This window comes from Tupaia chinensis, unplaced genomic scaffold (genome assembly GCF_000334495.1).
Source record: "Tupaia chinensis unplaced genomic scaffold, TupChi_1.0 Scaffold142716_1, whole genome shotgun sequence".
NCBI lineage: Eukaryota > Metazoa > Chordata > Mammalia > Scandentia > Tupaiidae > Tupaia > Tupaia belangeri.
Genome location: NW_006202562.1, coordinates 73884 through 90067, shown reverse-complemented (window position 1 = coordinate 90067; position 16184 = coordinate 73884). Strand labels below are relative to the sequence as shown.

Below are 16184 nucleotides of genomic sequence, written 5' to 3'. Positions count from 1 at the left end.
TTGCCAGGCAGACCAGTCAGGCAGTCCCTGCTCCTGAGCACAGAGGTAACTTGGCCTCCAAAGCCAAGGTGCTGGGTGATCCTGAGGGTGCTGGGCTATGCTGGAGGGTGCTGGGCAGGAACAGGAGCACAGCAGGGGACTTCTGGCCCCACCTCAGAGCATTGGCAGGCAGATCAGTCAGGCAGTCCCTACTCCTGAACACAGAGGTAACTTGGCCTCCAGAGCAAAGGTGCTGGGTGGTCCTGAGGGTGCTGGGCTATGCTGGAGGGTGCTAGGCAGGAACAGGACACAGCAGGGGACTTCTGGTCCCATCTCTGGGTGGCAACAAAGCTGGTCCTCAGCTAGGGGCGCTCAGGGTCCACCAGGTTTTCAGTATTTGATCAAATGACCTGAGTGCTGCCCTAGAGTGTCCAGTAGGCATAAATAAATGCCAGCAAAACATACATTGGAATGAGCTGGGCTGGGGTCAGTTCCCATAAGGGAGCACTGAAGCCCCAGAATCTGAGCTTCCAAGTGTCCGATTTCCTCTGAGGCCTGGCCATCTGCACCTGAATGACATCAGCCCGACAATGTGGCAAGGGGTCTGGGAGCCAGGGTCAGCAGACAGAGGCCAGGGCTGGCATGTGGGGTGACAGCACCAGTGCCTTCCTGACCTGTGCACAGACAGCCCCAAATAAACTGGGAAGTCGGCAGGGCTGCCTCTAGTCAGAGTTCCAGTGCCCTCGCTGCAAGCTGCAGGTGACCCCAATAGCCACCACAGGTCATTTGGCTCTAGGCAGTCACAGCTTCTGCAGCTTGGCCTCCTCAGCATCCCCAGGAAGATGACACCTCCTTGCAGGGCTGTGAGGGGAGGTCTACCTTACTGCTCAAACACCACCAGCTGTGTGGCCCCCCCGCCCGCCTCAGTCTCCACGCTGAGTCCTGTCTCCAGAAGGCCTCACTACAAAACTAGCCTCTAAGAAAAGCCATCAGCTTATACTGCAGAACACCAAGAGGACCACCACGGTCTGCCTGAACTCTGCCTCGAGGAACCGCATGGCACAGGAACCTGGGACTCTGTTGTGTAGACCTCCCAAGGTCCCTGTAGAGCAGGGGCAAGAACCCCTTCCCCCAAAATCCTCCCACACCTGAGGAAAAGGAGAAAAATAGCACAGGGAGGGCCTCCCCTGAACCCTTTGGTAGGTCCAGGGTGGCCTTGACACTCAGCTGGATTCAGGTGGTTCCCAAGCCTCAAGGGCTGAAGTTCAGGCCTCAAAACAAAATGGTTCACTATAAATAATAAACGCTATTTACCTGGGCAGCCAAGGCCTCTTCAGTTTCTTCTTCACCCAACCTGAATTATTTAATAGTACTCAGGATTCTACAGATGCATAAAATGGTTACACATCACAGCCACTTAAAACCCACTGTGTTCAGCAGCTGAGTACAAAAGGTCCCAGATAAAGAGGAACACCTGTTTTCTCACAGGTTCATTTTTCTGAAATTGGAATGAGCAATGTCTTAGTAATTCGAATGCTAGAAAACTTCATTTAAAATTAAAAATTGCTACCAAGCAAAGCAAAGTGCTGGGGAGAAAAATCTATCCCCAGACAACCTGGAGACTAACCCAGAGACAAAGGGCATTGGCCACCACTCTGCAGGACAATGCAGCCCCTCTGGAGGCCGCAGAAGCACTCCCTCTATGCACAGTGAAGAGGTATTTAATCCGCACTTCCTTGACTCCACCGGGTATTACAGAGAAGAGAACTATGATCTCTCAGAAGCAGCCTAGGGGGGCAATCCTCTGGGTACCAGGGCATGCATGGAATGGGAAACAATTCCAAACAAGGGCCTCCATAAAACCTGCTCACCTGGAATGAACAGGAAAGGACAGCTGTGCTAGATCGGCTCATTCTTTATCTGGAAAGATGTTACAACACAGTAAGATATCAAAGCCAGTCCTTGGGTTCCCCGGAGCATGGCCTTGCAGGTATCATTGAACCTGCACACTCAGCAACCCTGAGCCCTAATGTCATTCTGCATGAACTGTTCTTTTGTTTCTCAAGATTTTTGCTGTTTATATACATAGATCCTAAATATCTCAGCTGTTTATATACATAGATCCTAAATATCTCAGCAACAAAGTTCAAAAAGCTATTTTTATTTTTTAGTTGTATTTACTTATTGGGTACCTGAGATAAACAGGTCCTACAGGTAGAGAGTGAGAGCTGGCATCAAGTTCTGGTAAAAGTTTTGTCAGTAAATGGCATACAGCAAACAGACAAGTGATAGGGTTTTATTTTCCAATTTGCTCGAGAGTCCATGTGGTCCCTGAGAGAGATGGGGAGGGGTAAAGTGAGAAAGCACCCCCCATGGAGACGGTCACGCTATAATCCTTTCTCCTTGGTTTTTCCTTCCGTGATTCTGGGCACACAAGCCCGATGTGTTTCTCAAGTTGCTGGGTCTGGGTCTTGAACCATGCAGCTGGCCATGTCGGATCTAGCCGCCTTTACAACCACGCCACTGGCTGGCCTGATACAATTTTTTTTTACACAGATAGCAAAATAAAACTAAATGTTCAGTTACTATTCCACTTATTCTGGAAACTCCAGCTTCATTTATTAAATGTAAGGCCAGCCCCGTAGTCTAGTAGTTAAAGAAGCCAGATCCCACATGACCAACTACAGTTCAAATCTTGGCCCCAGTGGATGAAAAACATCCAGGAGTGACCTAAATCCTGACAGGATGGAGAAACGGAGAAGAGACTTCAGGGTACCACCGCTTCACTGGGAGGTGCTTTATCCCACCCCACCCCCTATTTCTCTCTGGTCAGTACATGTGCTCTCTGGTAATAAAAGCACATGTTCTGTTCGCAGTAATTAACTTTTCCATATAGTAACGAAAGACCTCACTGGTTCTATGTAGCTCTTTTTAAGGAGTGCACACTATGATATGTGATTTAAGTAATCGTCTATTTTAACACAATACTGAGTCAGTTAGGCATAACTATTCTTCATAATGAAATGTAAATTCCTATTTCAAAACCTGCTGCAAATTTTACCTATTTCTCACAGGGCTGCTGTGTAAAGTCAACAGTTTATCTACGCAAGTGCTTAAGCCAGTGCCTCTCACAAGGAAATTCTCAGTACTCACCATCATCACTGTTATCACTGACTGAACCAATCCGCCACTGACTACAGGAAAGTCAGTCATAGCCCAGAGGAGAGTAATCAAGGAAGGCAGTCCATCGGCCAGTCAGTGGCAAGGTGGTTGAGGTAGCTGGATACCACATGGTTGACTGTGCTTGACTGTGTGGTTGGAGTCCTGGACCTAGCTGCTTGAGTAATTTGCCAGGCACAAGTGCATGCATATCCAAAATTCCAAGAGGAGAATGGAGGAGAAGAGACTGTGGCATAGCCATTCCCCATCAGTGGTGCTTTCTCTCTCTCTCTCTCTCTCTCTCTCTCTGGTGAGTGCATTCAACCCATACAAATTTTATTTGGGGGAATTTTACCACAGGGTGCATGCACTCATGAGAGAGAGACACAGAAAGGGAAAATAAGAAATCAGCTCTCAGGGAGATGGCCATGCCACAACTGCTTCTCCATTCTCCTCTCAGGATTTTGGGTGCACGCAAACAGGCGCCTGGCCTGATTTTCAAGCTGCTGGGTCCAGAATTCAACCATGATTGGCCACATGGAAGTCCAGTGCTTTAACCATCATGCCACCTGCTGGCCCCACAATTTAAAAAAAAAAAGAAAAAAAAAAGTCTACAGACAGGTGGTTGTGTTAAAATATATGCATTCACTGTTTCCTAAGTCTATGAATAGACTAAACTAATCGCTTCAACTATTACAGTCTATTTACTGTATCTACATTCATTCTCTAAGATCTGCTGTGGCCTTTGGCTAAAGCAATAAAATTCTGATTGTACACATGTATTAGAAAACCATGTAAAAATAATGTACACGGCGCCACCTACTGGAATGGTCATTAATTAAGGCAGCTGGATCCCACATGGTCAACAGCACGGTTCAAGTCCCAGACTCAGTGGCTTGAAAAACATGCCAGGCACATGTGTGTGCATATGTGCCCAAAATCTCGAAAGGAGAAATACAGAAGGGATTGTGACTTGACCATTCCCCATGAAGAGTGCTTTCTCACTTTCCCTCTCTGGCTCCCTGGCAAGCACATGCTCTCTAGCAAATTACCACAATGTACACTGAAATCAGGTAACAAAGGCATTTTCCTATAACTTCTTTAACAAAGAAGTAGTGTTACCCCAGCAATTTAGGACAACCTATCTCTCTCTCTCTCTTTCTTTTTTTTTTTTTTTTTTTTTTTTTGAGTTTTTTGCTATAGGGCACATGCGCTCACCAGGAAGCCAGAGAGAAAGAAAGTAAGAAATCACCCCCAGGGGAGAATGGCCACGCAGCAATCCCTTCTCCTCCATTCTCCTCTTGGGATCTTGGGCACACACGCCCAGCGTGAATTTAAGCCACCAGGTCTGGGACTCAAACTGTGGTTGACTACATGGGAGTCCAGCAACAGAGCCATTATGCCAACTGCTGGTCCCTGACCTATCTCATTTAGGCTTAATGTTTTTTTCTTTATATCATGCAATATTTGAATTCTCCCAAAAACATTTTTCTTTTTACTGTCTTCTCTTATAAAGAAACATTAAAAGCTATTACAAAGTTGTGTTCTCTAAGTAAAAAGCCACGACAAAAGAGACTTGTAAACATTGCTGCAGGATTGGGACGAGCAGTTAGTGTATTGGCTATGTCGCTGAACTCCCATGTAGCAGACTGTGGTTCGAGTCCCGGACTCAGTGACTTAAATTCACATTGGGCATGCATGTGCGTGCATGCCCAAGATCCCAAGAGGAGAATGGAGGAGAAGTGATTGCGGCGTGGCCATACCCCCTCAGGGATGATTTCTCACTTTCTATCTCTCTGTCTTTCTGGCAAGCGCACACGCCCTATAGCAAAAACCTATTTAAAAAAAAAATTGCTTCAGGATTACTTAAACTGAAGCACAGGGCAAGGTTCTTTAAAGGTGTCAGCAAACCTATAAACATTGATTTTCGAGTAAATTACACTTCTAATATATGTCATGGATTTGGTATAAAATTTTTCTGATCTTCAACTGGAAGTGACTTTTTTCTTTGACCAGAAAAGATACAAGACTTAGACCATAACATATATGTGCTACAATTAATACAGTCTACAGGGAGAAATTGGTAAAAACTCATTCCTGTCATTCTTCTGGTTTAAAGTAAGAGGCAGAAAAATAAATTTTGTGAAGACAGAAAAATAAATCTGAAACCACATGATTTGGGTCTGTAAGATACTGGGTCACTGGAAAAGTCATAATGTATTTTTCTATGTTTTTCTAGGCAAAGATGCTTCATGACTTTTCCAACAACCCAATATTAACCTAAAACTTATTACTACCCAGAGTTTCAAGACAAAAAAAAAAAAAATCTCCCTTTAGAGAAACAACAAAAATCTTTCTAATATCCTGATTAAAAAGGACAGTCTGAAACAGCATAAAACATTTTCACTATATTAAAAATCAAGGGAACCAGCAGTTAGCATAATGGCTGTGTCTCTGGACTCCCACGTAGTCGACCGCGGTTCGTGTCCCGGACCCGGTGGCTTAAAACTCACGCTGAGCGCATGTGCGTGCGTGCCCAAGATCCCGAGAGGAGAATGGAGGAGAAGGGATTGCAGCGTGACCATCCCCCCTGGGGGGTGATTTCTCGCTTTCTGTCTCTATGTCTCTGTCTGTCTGGTGAGGGCACGCGCCCTATAGCAAAAACCTCTCAAAAAAAAAAAAAATCAAGAATAAGCTGAAAGCAGATTCCCTCTGAATGTAACAATTATTCTATAGGCTTCAGAGAAATGATTTCAAGAAATACAAACCACGCCAGCCTGCTGTATGGTGATTAAGGTGGCTAGATCCCACATGGCTGACCTTGCAATTTGAATCTCAGTCCTGACGTCTTGAAAAACACAATGAATGCACATGCATGTATGTGTGCTCAAATCCCAACAGAAGGGAGAAATGAAGGAGAGGGGACAGTGGAGTGACGTCCCCAAACAGGTGCTTTCACTGTCTCTTTCTGACTCACTCTCTGTCTCTCTCTAGTGAGTACATGTGCCTTCCGACAATTTTTTTTCTAAAAAAAGAAAAATGAACCGAAGTTCTGTAGTTCAGTTTATCTACCAGTAAAGAAGTTCCAATGCGTATGACATTTTCAAGGTATTTCAGGAGACATACCCCCAGTGTCCTGCTAAGGTTTGATTTCTGGTTCTTTCACAGGCTTCACTTCTGGCTTGAATTTGGTAGTGTATTCCTTGGGACAAGTGGTGAGACCAAATATAGCCAGTGTTACTGGGGCTCAAGGGACATTGGTAGGGAGAAACTGAAAAGTCACAGGCTCTGAAGACCATGATTTGCTTTTAGTTCCAGCTGTACAGCTGCTGTTGCAAGTTTTTGAAAGTTAATGAATCTGTTTTCTCTCTAACACTTTTCTAGGGTGTTCTTCTCAAGGTCTGCAAGTTCCTAAAGGACAGTGACCCGAAGGTTTGGCTACTGTGCAGGTCCTTCAGTTCCTCTAGATTCTTTGCACAGTGCTTCTGCCTTGGCATGAAGTTTTTGTTTCTTGGAGAGACCTGATTGCTTCACCACGTTTACCACTAGCCAGCCATCAAATTGCTCCATTCGTCTGCCCTTCCCAACTTCTTCCTGGTCCTTTGGTCTTGAGCCACCGTCTCCTCTCCAAAGAAGAGGAGAGTTGGCTAGGCCTCATGAGCCAAGGAAGGTGCCACAGCAGTGATGGTGGTCCTTGGTGAAGTGGGGTGGCCTCTGTCTCCACGCTTAATATGGGCTCTGCCCATTTCTAGCTTTGTAACCTTGGAGAAATTATTCCACTTCTTTTTTTTTATTTATTTATTTTACTGTCCAAAGTATTTATTTATCAAGAGAAACTGGTTTTTTTTTTTTTTTTTTTTTTTGAGTTCACTGTAGCGACAGGGCACATGAACTTACCAGAGAGACAGAAAGCGAGAGATCACCCCCCCTCCCAGGGGCAAGGCTATTCACAATCCCTTCTCTTCCATTCTGCTCTAGTGATTTGGTGCATGCACGTACACCTGCCTGGCATGAGTTGTAGGTTGCCAGTTCCAGGTCTCAAACTTCGACTACGTGGGAGTCCAGCGACATAGCCATTACGCTAACTGCTGGTTCCCAAGAGAAACTATTCTTTAGCCCATGTATTCATGTTTCATAGTTCAGGAACATGGCACCAATCCAATGACATTCTTTACATTCCAAAATCACTTTGTACTCGGAAAGATACCAGCCTTCTTCATCTCTTCAAAATCTTTCATGGAATCATAATTTCTGTAGAAATCTGCATATGCCTTCTTTCTTGGTTCAGCCACAGCAAACTTATAGAAAGCTGCAACACTCAGGGATACAATGAATGCTCCAACAATATGAAATCACAGACGCTTGGCCAGAAGGCCACACATCTGAGGGTTCGCCAAAGCACTGGAAGCCATGGCAGTTACTGTGCCTCAACAGCAACGTCCTTCCCGGCTGAAGAAGAAATGGATGGCCAAATTATTCCACTTCTCAACAGTGTGATAAAAAGAGATCTGTGTGAAAGAGTGCCAGGTATGAGATAGCTACTATCCCCATTCCTCAGCCATACTAGCACCACGATGACAGCACTCTATGTTCCTGGAGGGTCTGGCTGGTACCAGGTAGACACAGGAGACCCTAACCTTCAAAATTGGGGCTAAATGTTTTAACTGAGCAGAAATTTGTCTTCCCTTCAGGCTTCCTGGGCTGCAGCATCTTCTTTCATAAGCACGTATCAGAAGATATAAAGGGACAGGAATACCTGGGGGGTAGGGGGTTGGTAGGAGTGGGCTTTGTCAGGTCCCTAGCTGATTGTAAAGAACAGAAACTTCTGTCACCACATGCAACAAAGATTACATAATCTGCCAAAATAGCTTGTAAAAGTCACAAAGACAGCTGTAGACCTCAATCAGTAAAAAATCCTCAATCCCTGAGGAATGGAAGAATCAAAATCAGTTACCACAGTATTCAGTCTGTGCAGTTCTCAACCAAAAAATAACCCCAAAAAGGAGGCATTAGGTCATGGGGAAAGCCATGACATATTTTTCTATGTAAGTATACATTAAGACTTTCCTGACGAAAATATATATCCATTCACAGGAGAAAAAAATCAAGAGGAATTATCCCTGAAAAAGATCAGATATTGCAATGACTAGTTACAGACACTAAATCAACTGTCTTAAATAAGCTCAGTGGGGAAAAGGAAATCATAAGCAAATGCTAAAGAAAATCAGGAAAAATGATGCATGAACATTATGAGAATATTAAAAAAAAAGAGAAAAATAATAAAAAAGAGCCAAATGGATTTGGAACTTAACAGCACGATAACTGACAAATGGCAAATTTCCCAATAACTGAAGGAAATGACAAATTCTCTCAAAAGATTCAACAGCTTATTTGAGCCAGCATGCAGAAAGATAAACAAACATGAAGGTAGCACAATTAAGATAAAATCTAAGGAACAGAAATATAAAAAGAATGAATAAAAATGAACAGAATCTAAAGGTCTTTTGGGACCCTGTCAGGTGTATGAACATATATATCACACTAAAAAGCCCAAGGAGAAGGGGGAAAAGGGCACTAAAAACAAATTTGCAAAAGAAATAGCTAAAAGCTTCCCAAATCTGATTAAAGATATGCAAATACAGATTCAAGAAGACAATAAACTCAAAGGAGGATAATCTGAAAGAGACCCAAAATGAGACACATTATAGCCATACTGCCAAAACCTAAAGGCAAATAGAGAATTACAAAATGAGTAAGAGATGGCTAGCAAGTGGCATCATGCTTAGGGGGCAGGACTGTCACATGGCTGACCGCAGCTCGAGTCCTGGACCCAGTAGCTTGAAAGCCACATTGGGTGTATGTGTGTGCATGCCCAAAATCCTGAAAGGAGAATGGAGTAGAAAGGGTCCATGGTGTGGCCATTTCGCCCTAGGAGGTTATTTCTCACTTTCCCTCTCTCTGTATCTCTCTCTCTCTCTCTCTCCCCCCTTGGCAAATGTACACACCCTATGATAAAAACCTAAAAACAAAAAACAAAAACAAACAAACAAACAAAAAACAATATAAGTAGCAAGAAAGAAACTACTCATCACATATAAGGAATTCTCAATAAGATTAAAAGCTGACTTCTCATCAGTAACCAGAGAGGCAGAGAGACAATGAAATGACATACTTAAAGCCCTGAAAGAAAAACTACCAGCCAAGAATCCCACATTTGGCAAAACTATCTTTCAAGCAAGGAGAGGGACAGCCCATTAGCCTGGTGGCTAAGGAAGCCAGATCCCATATGGCTGACCACGCAGTTCATATCCCAGCCGTAGCAGCTTGAAAAAGATTCTGAGTACAGGTATGTGTATGCCCCAAATCCTGACAGGATTGGAGAAATGGACGAGAAGGAATTGCAGTGTGACTGTGACCCAATGGGGTGAGGATCCTTTCTCCCTCTCTGTCTCTTTGTCTCCGGTAAGCACACATGTCCTGTGGCAATTAGTAAGGAAGGAGGGAGGAAGGGGGAAAAGAAAAGAAGAGAGGGAAGGGAAGGGAAGGGAAGGGGGAAACGAAAGGAGAAAGGAAGGGAAGGAAAGGAGAACTTTTATAAAGCATTTCCAAATAAACAAATCTGTGAGATTTGTGGCCAACAGATCTGCCCAACAAGAAATGCTGTAGGGGGGACCAGCAGTTAGTGTAATGGTTATGTGGCTGGACTCCCACGTAGTTGACCACGGTTTGCGTCCTGGACCCGGTGGCTTAAAACTCACACCAGGCGCATGTGTGTGCGTGCCCAAGATCCCGAGAGGAGAATGGAGGAGAAGGGATTGCAGCGTCGTCATCCCCCCTGGGGGGGTGATTTCTCGCTTTCTGTCTCTCAGTCTCTCTCTGTCTGTCTGGCGAGTGCACGCGCCCTATAGCCAAAACCTCTCAAAAAAAAAAAAAAAAAAAGGAAGAAATGCTGCAGGAAGTTTCTCAGTTTATATGAAAAACAAACAAATAAACAAACAAAAACAAAGAATACTGGGAAGGGAACCAGATGGGTAAACATAAAAGTCAGTGTTACGGTACTTTTGGTTTGTAACTTTTTTTTTTCCCTCCATGCCTTTCAATGAACTCACAAGGTATAAAAATTTAATCTGTAGGGTCTGCAGGTGACATGTTGGTTCAAGTGGCTGGATCCCACATGGCCAATTGTGCAGTTTGAGTCCTGAACCCAGTGCTTTGAAAATCACACTGGGTGAATGGGCATGTATGCCCAGAAGATTGGAGGAGAAAGAATTGCGGCATGCCCATCCTTCTGAGAAGTGATTTCTCCCTTTCTTTTTTTCTTTCTCTGGCAAGTGCGCGTGCCCTATGCCAAAACCAAAAAAACAACGACAAAAAGAAAACTAAAAAAATGTAATCTATAATAATAGAGGATGGAGATATGAAAGAACAGAGTGTCTGCTTACTTTTGAAACTAAATTGGTATTATTCAAACTTTGTTGTTATAAACTTAAAATGTTCATTTGTAATCCCCAAGTTAATCTCTAAGAAAATAACCAGAAAATACACAGAAAAACCTAGGGAATCAAAGAAGGCAATCAAAGTGGTACATCAAAAAAATTCAAGTAAACATTCCAAAAAGGGGCAGTAATAAAAACTGAAAAAGAAAAAACATATAAGAAATACAGAAAATAAATAAACTGTAGCAAGAAATCATTCTTGATCAGAAATCATATTAAATGTGCATAGATTAAACTGTACCATTAATGGACAGACACAGAGCTGGCTCCATGGCCTTGTGATTAAGGTGGCTGGATCTCATGTGGCCAAACATAGTTTGAGTCCTGGATCCAGCAGCTTGAGAAACATGCTGGGAGTGTGTGCATGCATACACATATTCCTGAAAGAAGAAAGAGATGAAGGAGAAAGAATTGTGATGTGGGCACAAAGTGGCCCCTTGGGTGTGCTTTCTTACTCTCCATTGTAACAGGATTAGAGGGTGAATATTTGGGCTGGCCCCATAGCATAGTGGCTAAATGCTGTGTATTGGGAGACAGATCCTACATGGCCAAATGTGGTTCAAGTCCAGGTCCCAACCACTTCAAAATCACACTGGGCACATGTGTGTGCATGCTCAAAATCCTGACTCATACTGTGGTATAATCACATCCTATGGGGGGTGGTGTTCTTTCTCTTGCTCTCTCATAAGTACCCTCTGACAATTCGCAGTGTTTGGCCATCATCACAGTCTTTTTAAAAGAATTATTTTAATTTAATTAATATTATTTTAATTTGCTATAGCCCCAAAGTGGAAACATCCAGATGTCCATCAACTGAATGGATAAAGAAAATATGTTATGTACGGGCAAAAACTTGATCCAGTTATGGTGCTGAGAGGTGGGGCCTTTGGAGGTGATTAAGTGATTGGGAGGTACCTTTCTGATTGGCTCCTAGTGGGTTTATAAAGGGAGGAAACAAAAAAAGAAATCCACATGGATACAGACAATGAACTTCCTGGATTTACATCCTGCAAACTTTTGTTATTTTTCAGAGTTCTCGGATTGTTGATTCTCTTTTGAGTTTATTTAAATTTTTTGGAGAGATTTTTGCTACAAAAATCTGGGAGGGCATGTGCGCTCCCCAGAGAGACAGAAAGTGAGAAACCACTTTCTGTAATAGCCACACCACAATCCTTTTCTCCTCCACTGTCCTACACGAACACGCACCCAGCATGAGTTTGAAGCCACTGAGTCTGGGACTCAAACTGCAGTCAGGCACGTGTTTTGAAGCCACTGGGTCTGGGACTCAAACTACAGTCAGGCACGTGGGGGTTCAGTGACATAACTGCTATGCCATCTGCTGGTCCCTGTGAAGTTTATTGAACTTTTGCCAGCTTCTGTAGTTTTCATGGAGGGGTAAACTTTGGAATTCCTTAATCTGCCATTTTCTTGCTTTGCTCTTAGTTGGCTTTTGAGTCAGAGTGGTCTTTGAGATAATATTGTTTCCAGGGCTCTGGTTGGATGGCAGAGCACACCAGCCTTTTATGTCTGGCTTTATGAAGGGGAAGGCTGTGTAAGATAACCTAGACAGGAAGGCCTTTGGACTGTCTTCAGTCTACAGTTTTGATTGTTACTTGTGTAAAATTCATGTTGAAGGGAACCAGCAGTTAGCATAATGGCTATGTCGCTGGACTCCCACGTAGTCGACCACGGTTCGCGTCCCAGACCCGGTGGCTTAGAACTCACGCCAAGCACATGTGCGTGCGTGCCCAAGATCCCGAGAGGAGAATGGAGGAGAAGGGACTGTGGCGTGACCATCCCCCCTGGGGGGTGATTTCTTGCTTTCTGTCTCTCTGTCTCTCTCTGTCTGTCTGGCGAGCGCACGTGCCCTATAGCGAAAACCCCTCAAAAAAAAAATATTCATGTTGAAGAGTCACCTGAGGAGAATGAACTCCCAAGGGAGCTGGTCCAGGACAGCTCTTGTAGTAATGCTCCTTCAGATCACCAGAGATTGAGTGATTTCTTGTTTTTTTCCTTTTTTTTTTTTTTTTCCTTTTTTTTTTTAAGGGAGTAAAAGTGATTGAGACACACAAGTTATAGGCAGACAGTTTGATATATGATTGTTTTTATGAAAGATGGCCTCTTTGTATGGCAGATGTGGTACAAGTGTCATCTCTGATGCAGAGTATGAAAATCCCCTGCACTGGCTTCAGGAGCTGTTATGTGGCTCATAACAGAAAGCACCTGAAATTGGGAGATTAATAAGAACAGAGGTTTATTCAGCTCAATTTGGTAGAGCATCTCTGTAGGACACTGGTAATTTTGTGAAAAACATATTCTTACAATACAATCCAGCAATCATAGTATTTAGCCCTTGGTATTTATCCAAATAAGCTGAAAATTTAACTCTACACAAAAATTAAACATGGAGGGACCAGCAGTTAGTGTAATGGCTATGTCGCTGGACTCCCATGTAGTAGACCACGGTTCGCATCTTGGACCTGGTCGCTTAAACTCACGCCAGGCACGTGTGCATGTGAACGTGCCCAAGATCCCAAGAGGAGAATGGAGGAGAAGGGATTGCGGCGTGGCCACCCCACCTGGGGGTGATTTCTCGCTTTCTGTCTCTCTGTCTCTCTCTGTCTGTCTGGCGAGTGCATGCATCCTATAGCAAAAAACCTCTCCAAAAAAAAAAGAAAGAAAAAGAAAAAAATTAAACATGGATATTTATAGCAACTTCATTTATAATTGCCAAAACTTGGAAGCATCTATGTCTTTGGAGTTGAACAGATGAAAGCACTATGGTGCATCTATGCAATGGAATATAGGTGATCTTCAAACAATACAAGTTTAAATTGTGCAGGACCACTAGTATGTGGAGAGTTTTCAGTAAATATGCTGGAAAAAATACAATGCAATACTTGAATGTATGTCTCCTCTTTATGATTTTCTTAATAACATTTTTTCTCTCGCTTACTTTATTGTAAGAATACAGTATAATAAATATATAAAATGTGTTAGTCAACCGTTTAGGTTGTGAGTAAGGTTTCTGGTTAACAGCAGGCTATCAGAAGTTAAATTTTTGAGAAGTCAAAAGTTTCATTCAGGGAACCAGCAGTTAGCGTAATGGCTATGTCGCTGGACTCCCATGTAGTCGACCGTGGTTCGCGTCCCGGACCCGGTGGCTTAAATCTCACGCCAGGCACGTGTGCATGAGTGCCCAACGTCCCGAGAGGAGAATGGAGGAGAAGGGATTGCGGCGTGACCATCCCTTCTAGGGGGTGATTTCTCGCTTTCTGTCTCTATGTCTCTCTCTGTCTGTCTGGCGAGCGCATGCGCCCTATAGCAAAAACCTCTCAAAAAAAAAAAAAAGTTTCATTCAGAGAGATAGTCCCATGGCCTAGTCGATAAGAGACCCAGATTCCACATGGCCAACCACAAGATTCAAATCCTGACCATGGCAGCTTGAAAAACATGCCAGGTACATGTGCACACATGCCCCAAATCCCAGTAGGATAGAGAAATGGAGAAGGGATTGCAGCAGGACCATGCCTCATTGGAATGTGCTTTCTCCTTCTCTCTCTATGTCTCTGTGGCGGTACATCCTTTGGCAAAGTAAAAAAATAAAAAAGAAGGAAGAAACAGAGCTATACAGATGGAAAGTTCTTATATACTATGAAATTATGTTTATATTAAACTGAACTACATTAATATCAACTAACATGTTGATGGCAATATCTGGTACACTCACTAATAACTAAAACATAAGAATACAGGACTTAAAGTGGTACACTAGAAAATAGCTATTTAACACAAAATGTTCAAGACAAAAGAAGGTCATAATGGAAGAACAAGGAATACTAAAGACATCAAATAAATACAAAACAAATAGCAAAATGGTACACATAAACTATACCTTATGATTAATTACATTATATATAAATGAATTATATTCTCCAACTCAACAGCAGAGGAATTGGCAGAATGGATTTTTTAAAACAGGTTCCAACTCTGTTATGTTCTGGAGACATACTTCAGGTTCGAAGACTTACTGGGGGGAAAAGACTTTCGGGAAGTTGAAAGTAAAGATATATACCACACAAATGATAACTGACAGAGTGCATATACTAATGTAAGACAAAATAACATTTAAAATAAAAATTATTACTGGAGGCAAAAAAAGATATTTGGTAACGATAAGAGTCAATCCTTCAAAAAAACCTAAGAATTATAAATAAATATGCATGTAACAACAGAGCTCCAACATACATAAAGCAAAAACTGTTTATATTGTTAAACTATAATAATAGTGGCATACTTCATACTCTTTCAGTGATGACTAGTAGTACTAGATAGAAGATCAGCAAGGAAACAGAAAACTTGTGTAACTCTATAAATTAAGTTGACCTAAGAGACATCTATAGAACACTCTGCCCAAGAATAGCAGAATATATATTTCTCTCTAGTATGCATGGAACAATATCCAGTATGATCATTTGTGAGACCATAAAAACGAATCTTTATAATAAATTTTTTTAAAGAATTATTTATTTTTATTTTATTTATTCCTTTCATTTTATTTTAATTTGACCAGAGAAAGACACAGAGAGAGAGAGCAGGAAAGTGAGAAAGGAAGCCACCAGGTCCGAGACTTGAACCGTGGTCGGCCATGTGGGAGTGTCCAGCGACTTAACCACCACGCCACCTGCTGGTCCCCTTTATAATAAATTTTAAAATACTGAAATCTAATAAAGTATGCTTTCTGATCTCAGTAGGAAAAAACTAGAAATCAACAAGACAAGAAACTTTGGGAAATTTACAAATATGGGAAATTGAACAACCAATGGGCTATAAATAAAATAAAAGGGAAATTAGAAAATACTTCAGGGCCAGCCAGTGGTGTGGTGATTAAGGCAACAGGATCACACATGGCTAATTACATGGTTTTAATCCTGGACCTACTGGCTTGAGAAACTCACCAGACATGTACATGCACTGCCCCAAATTCCAAGAGAATGGAGAAGGGATTGGGGCATGACTATCTCCCCTGGAGGGTGATTTATCACCTTTTCTCTCTGTCTCTGGCAGGAACACATACACTAAAGCAAACTAAAACAAAGAAAATAAAACAAAACACTTTCAGAAAAATTAAAATAAAAACACAACATATCAAAACTAATGGAATACAACAAAAGCTGTGCTGAGAAGGAAAATTATAGCTATAAACATCTACACTATAAAATGTCTGGGGAGTGGTTTCTTGCCTTCTGTCTCTCTGTCTCTCTCTGGCAAGTGCACATGCCCTATAATAAAAGTCTCTCTTTAAAAAAAAAAAAAGGAATTTTAGTGTAAAAAGTAGACTCTGGGGTATGTGATACAGAACAGTGAAACTTTTCATAAGGACCTGTGAACCCAAAACAAAGACGTGTCCCCTGAATTTTCAGATAGGTCACTTTTTTTCTGCTAAGTAAATTATATATGCTAGAGTAGTCTTTCAGAAAAGTCAAGTCACGTACTAATCTGCTTTTTTTTAATTTTCTTAATTCGCTAGAGAGTTTGTGTACTCATCCA

General features: G+C 42.4%; 1 pseudogene; it reads right to left on the bottom strand.

Annotated features, from left to right (window-relative positions):
• Nucleotides 1-7234: 7234 nt before the first annotated feature.
• LOC102473930 (cytochrome c oxidase subunit 6C-like) lies at nt 7235-7624 on the bottom strand (annotated as a pseudogene).
• Between the last annotated feature and the right edge of the window lie 8560 nt (nt 7625-16184).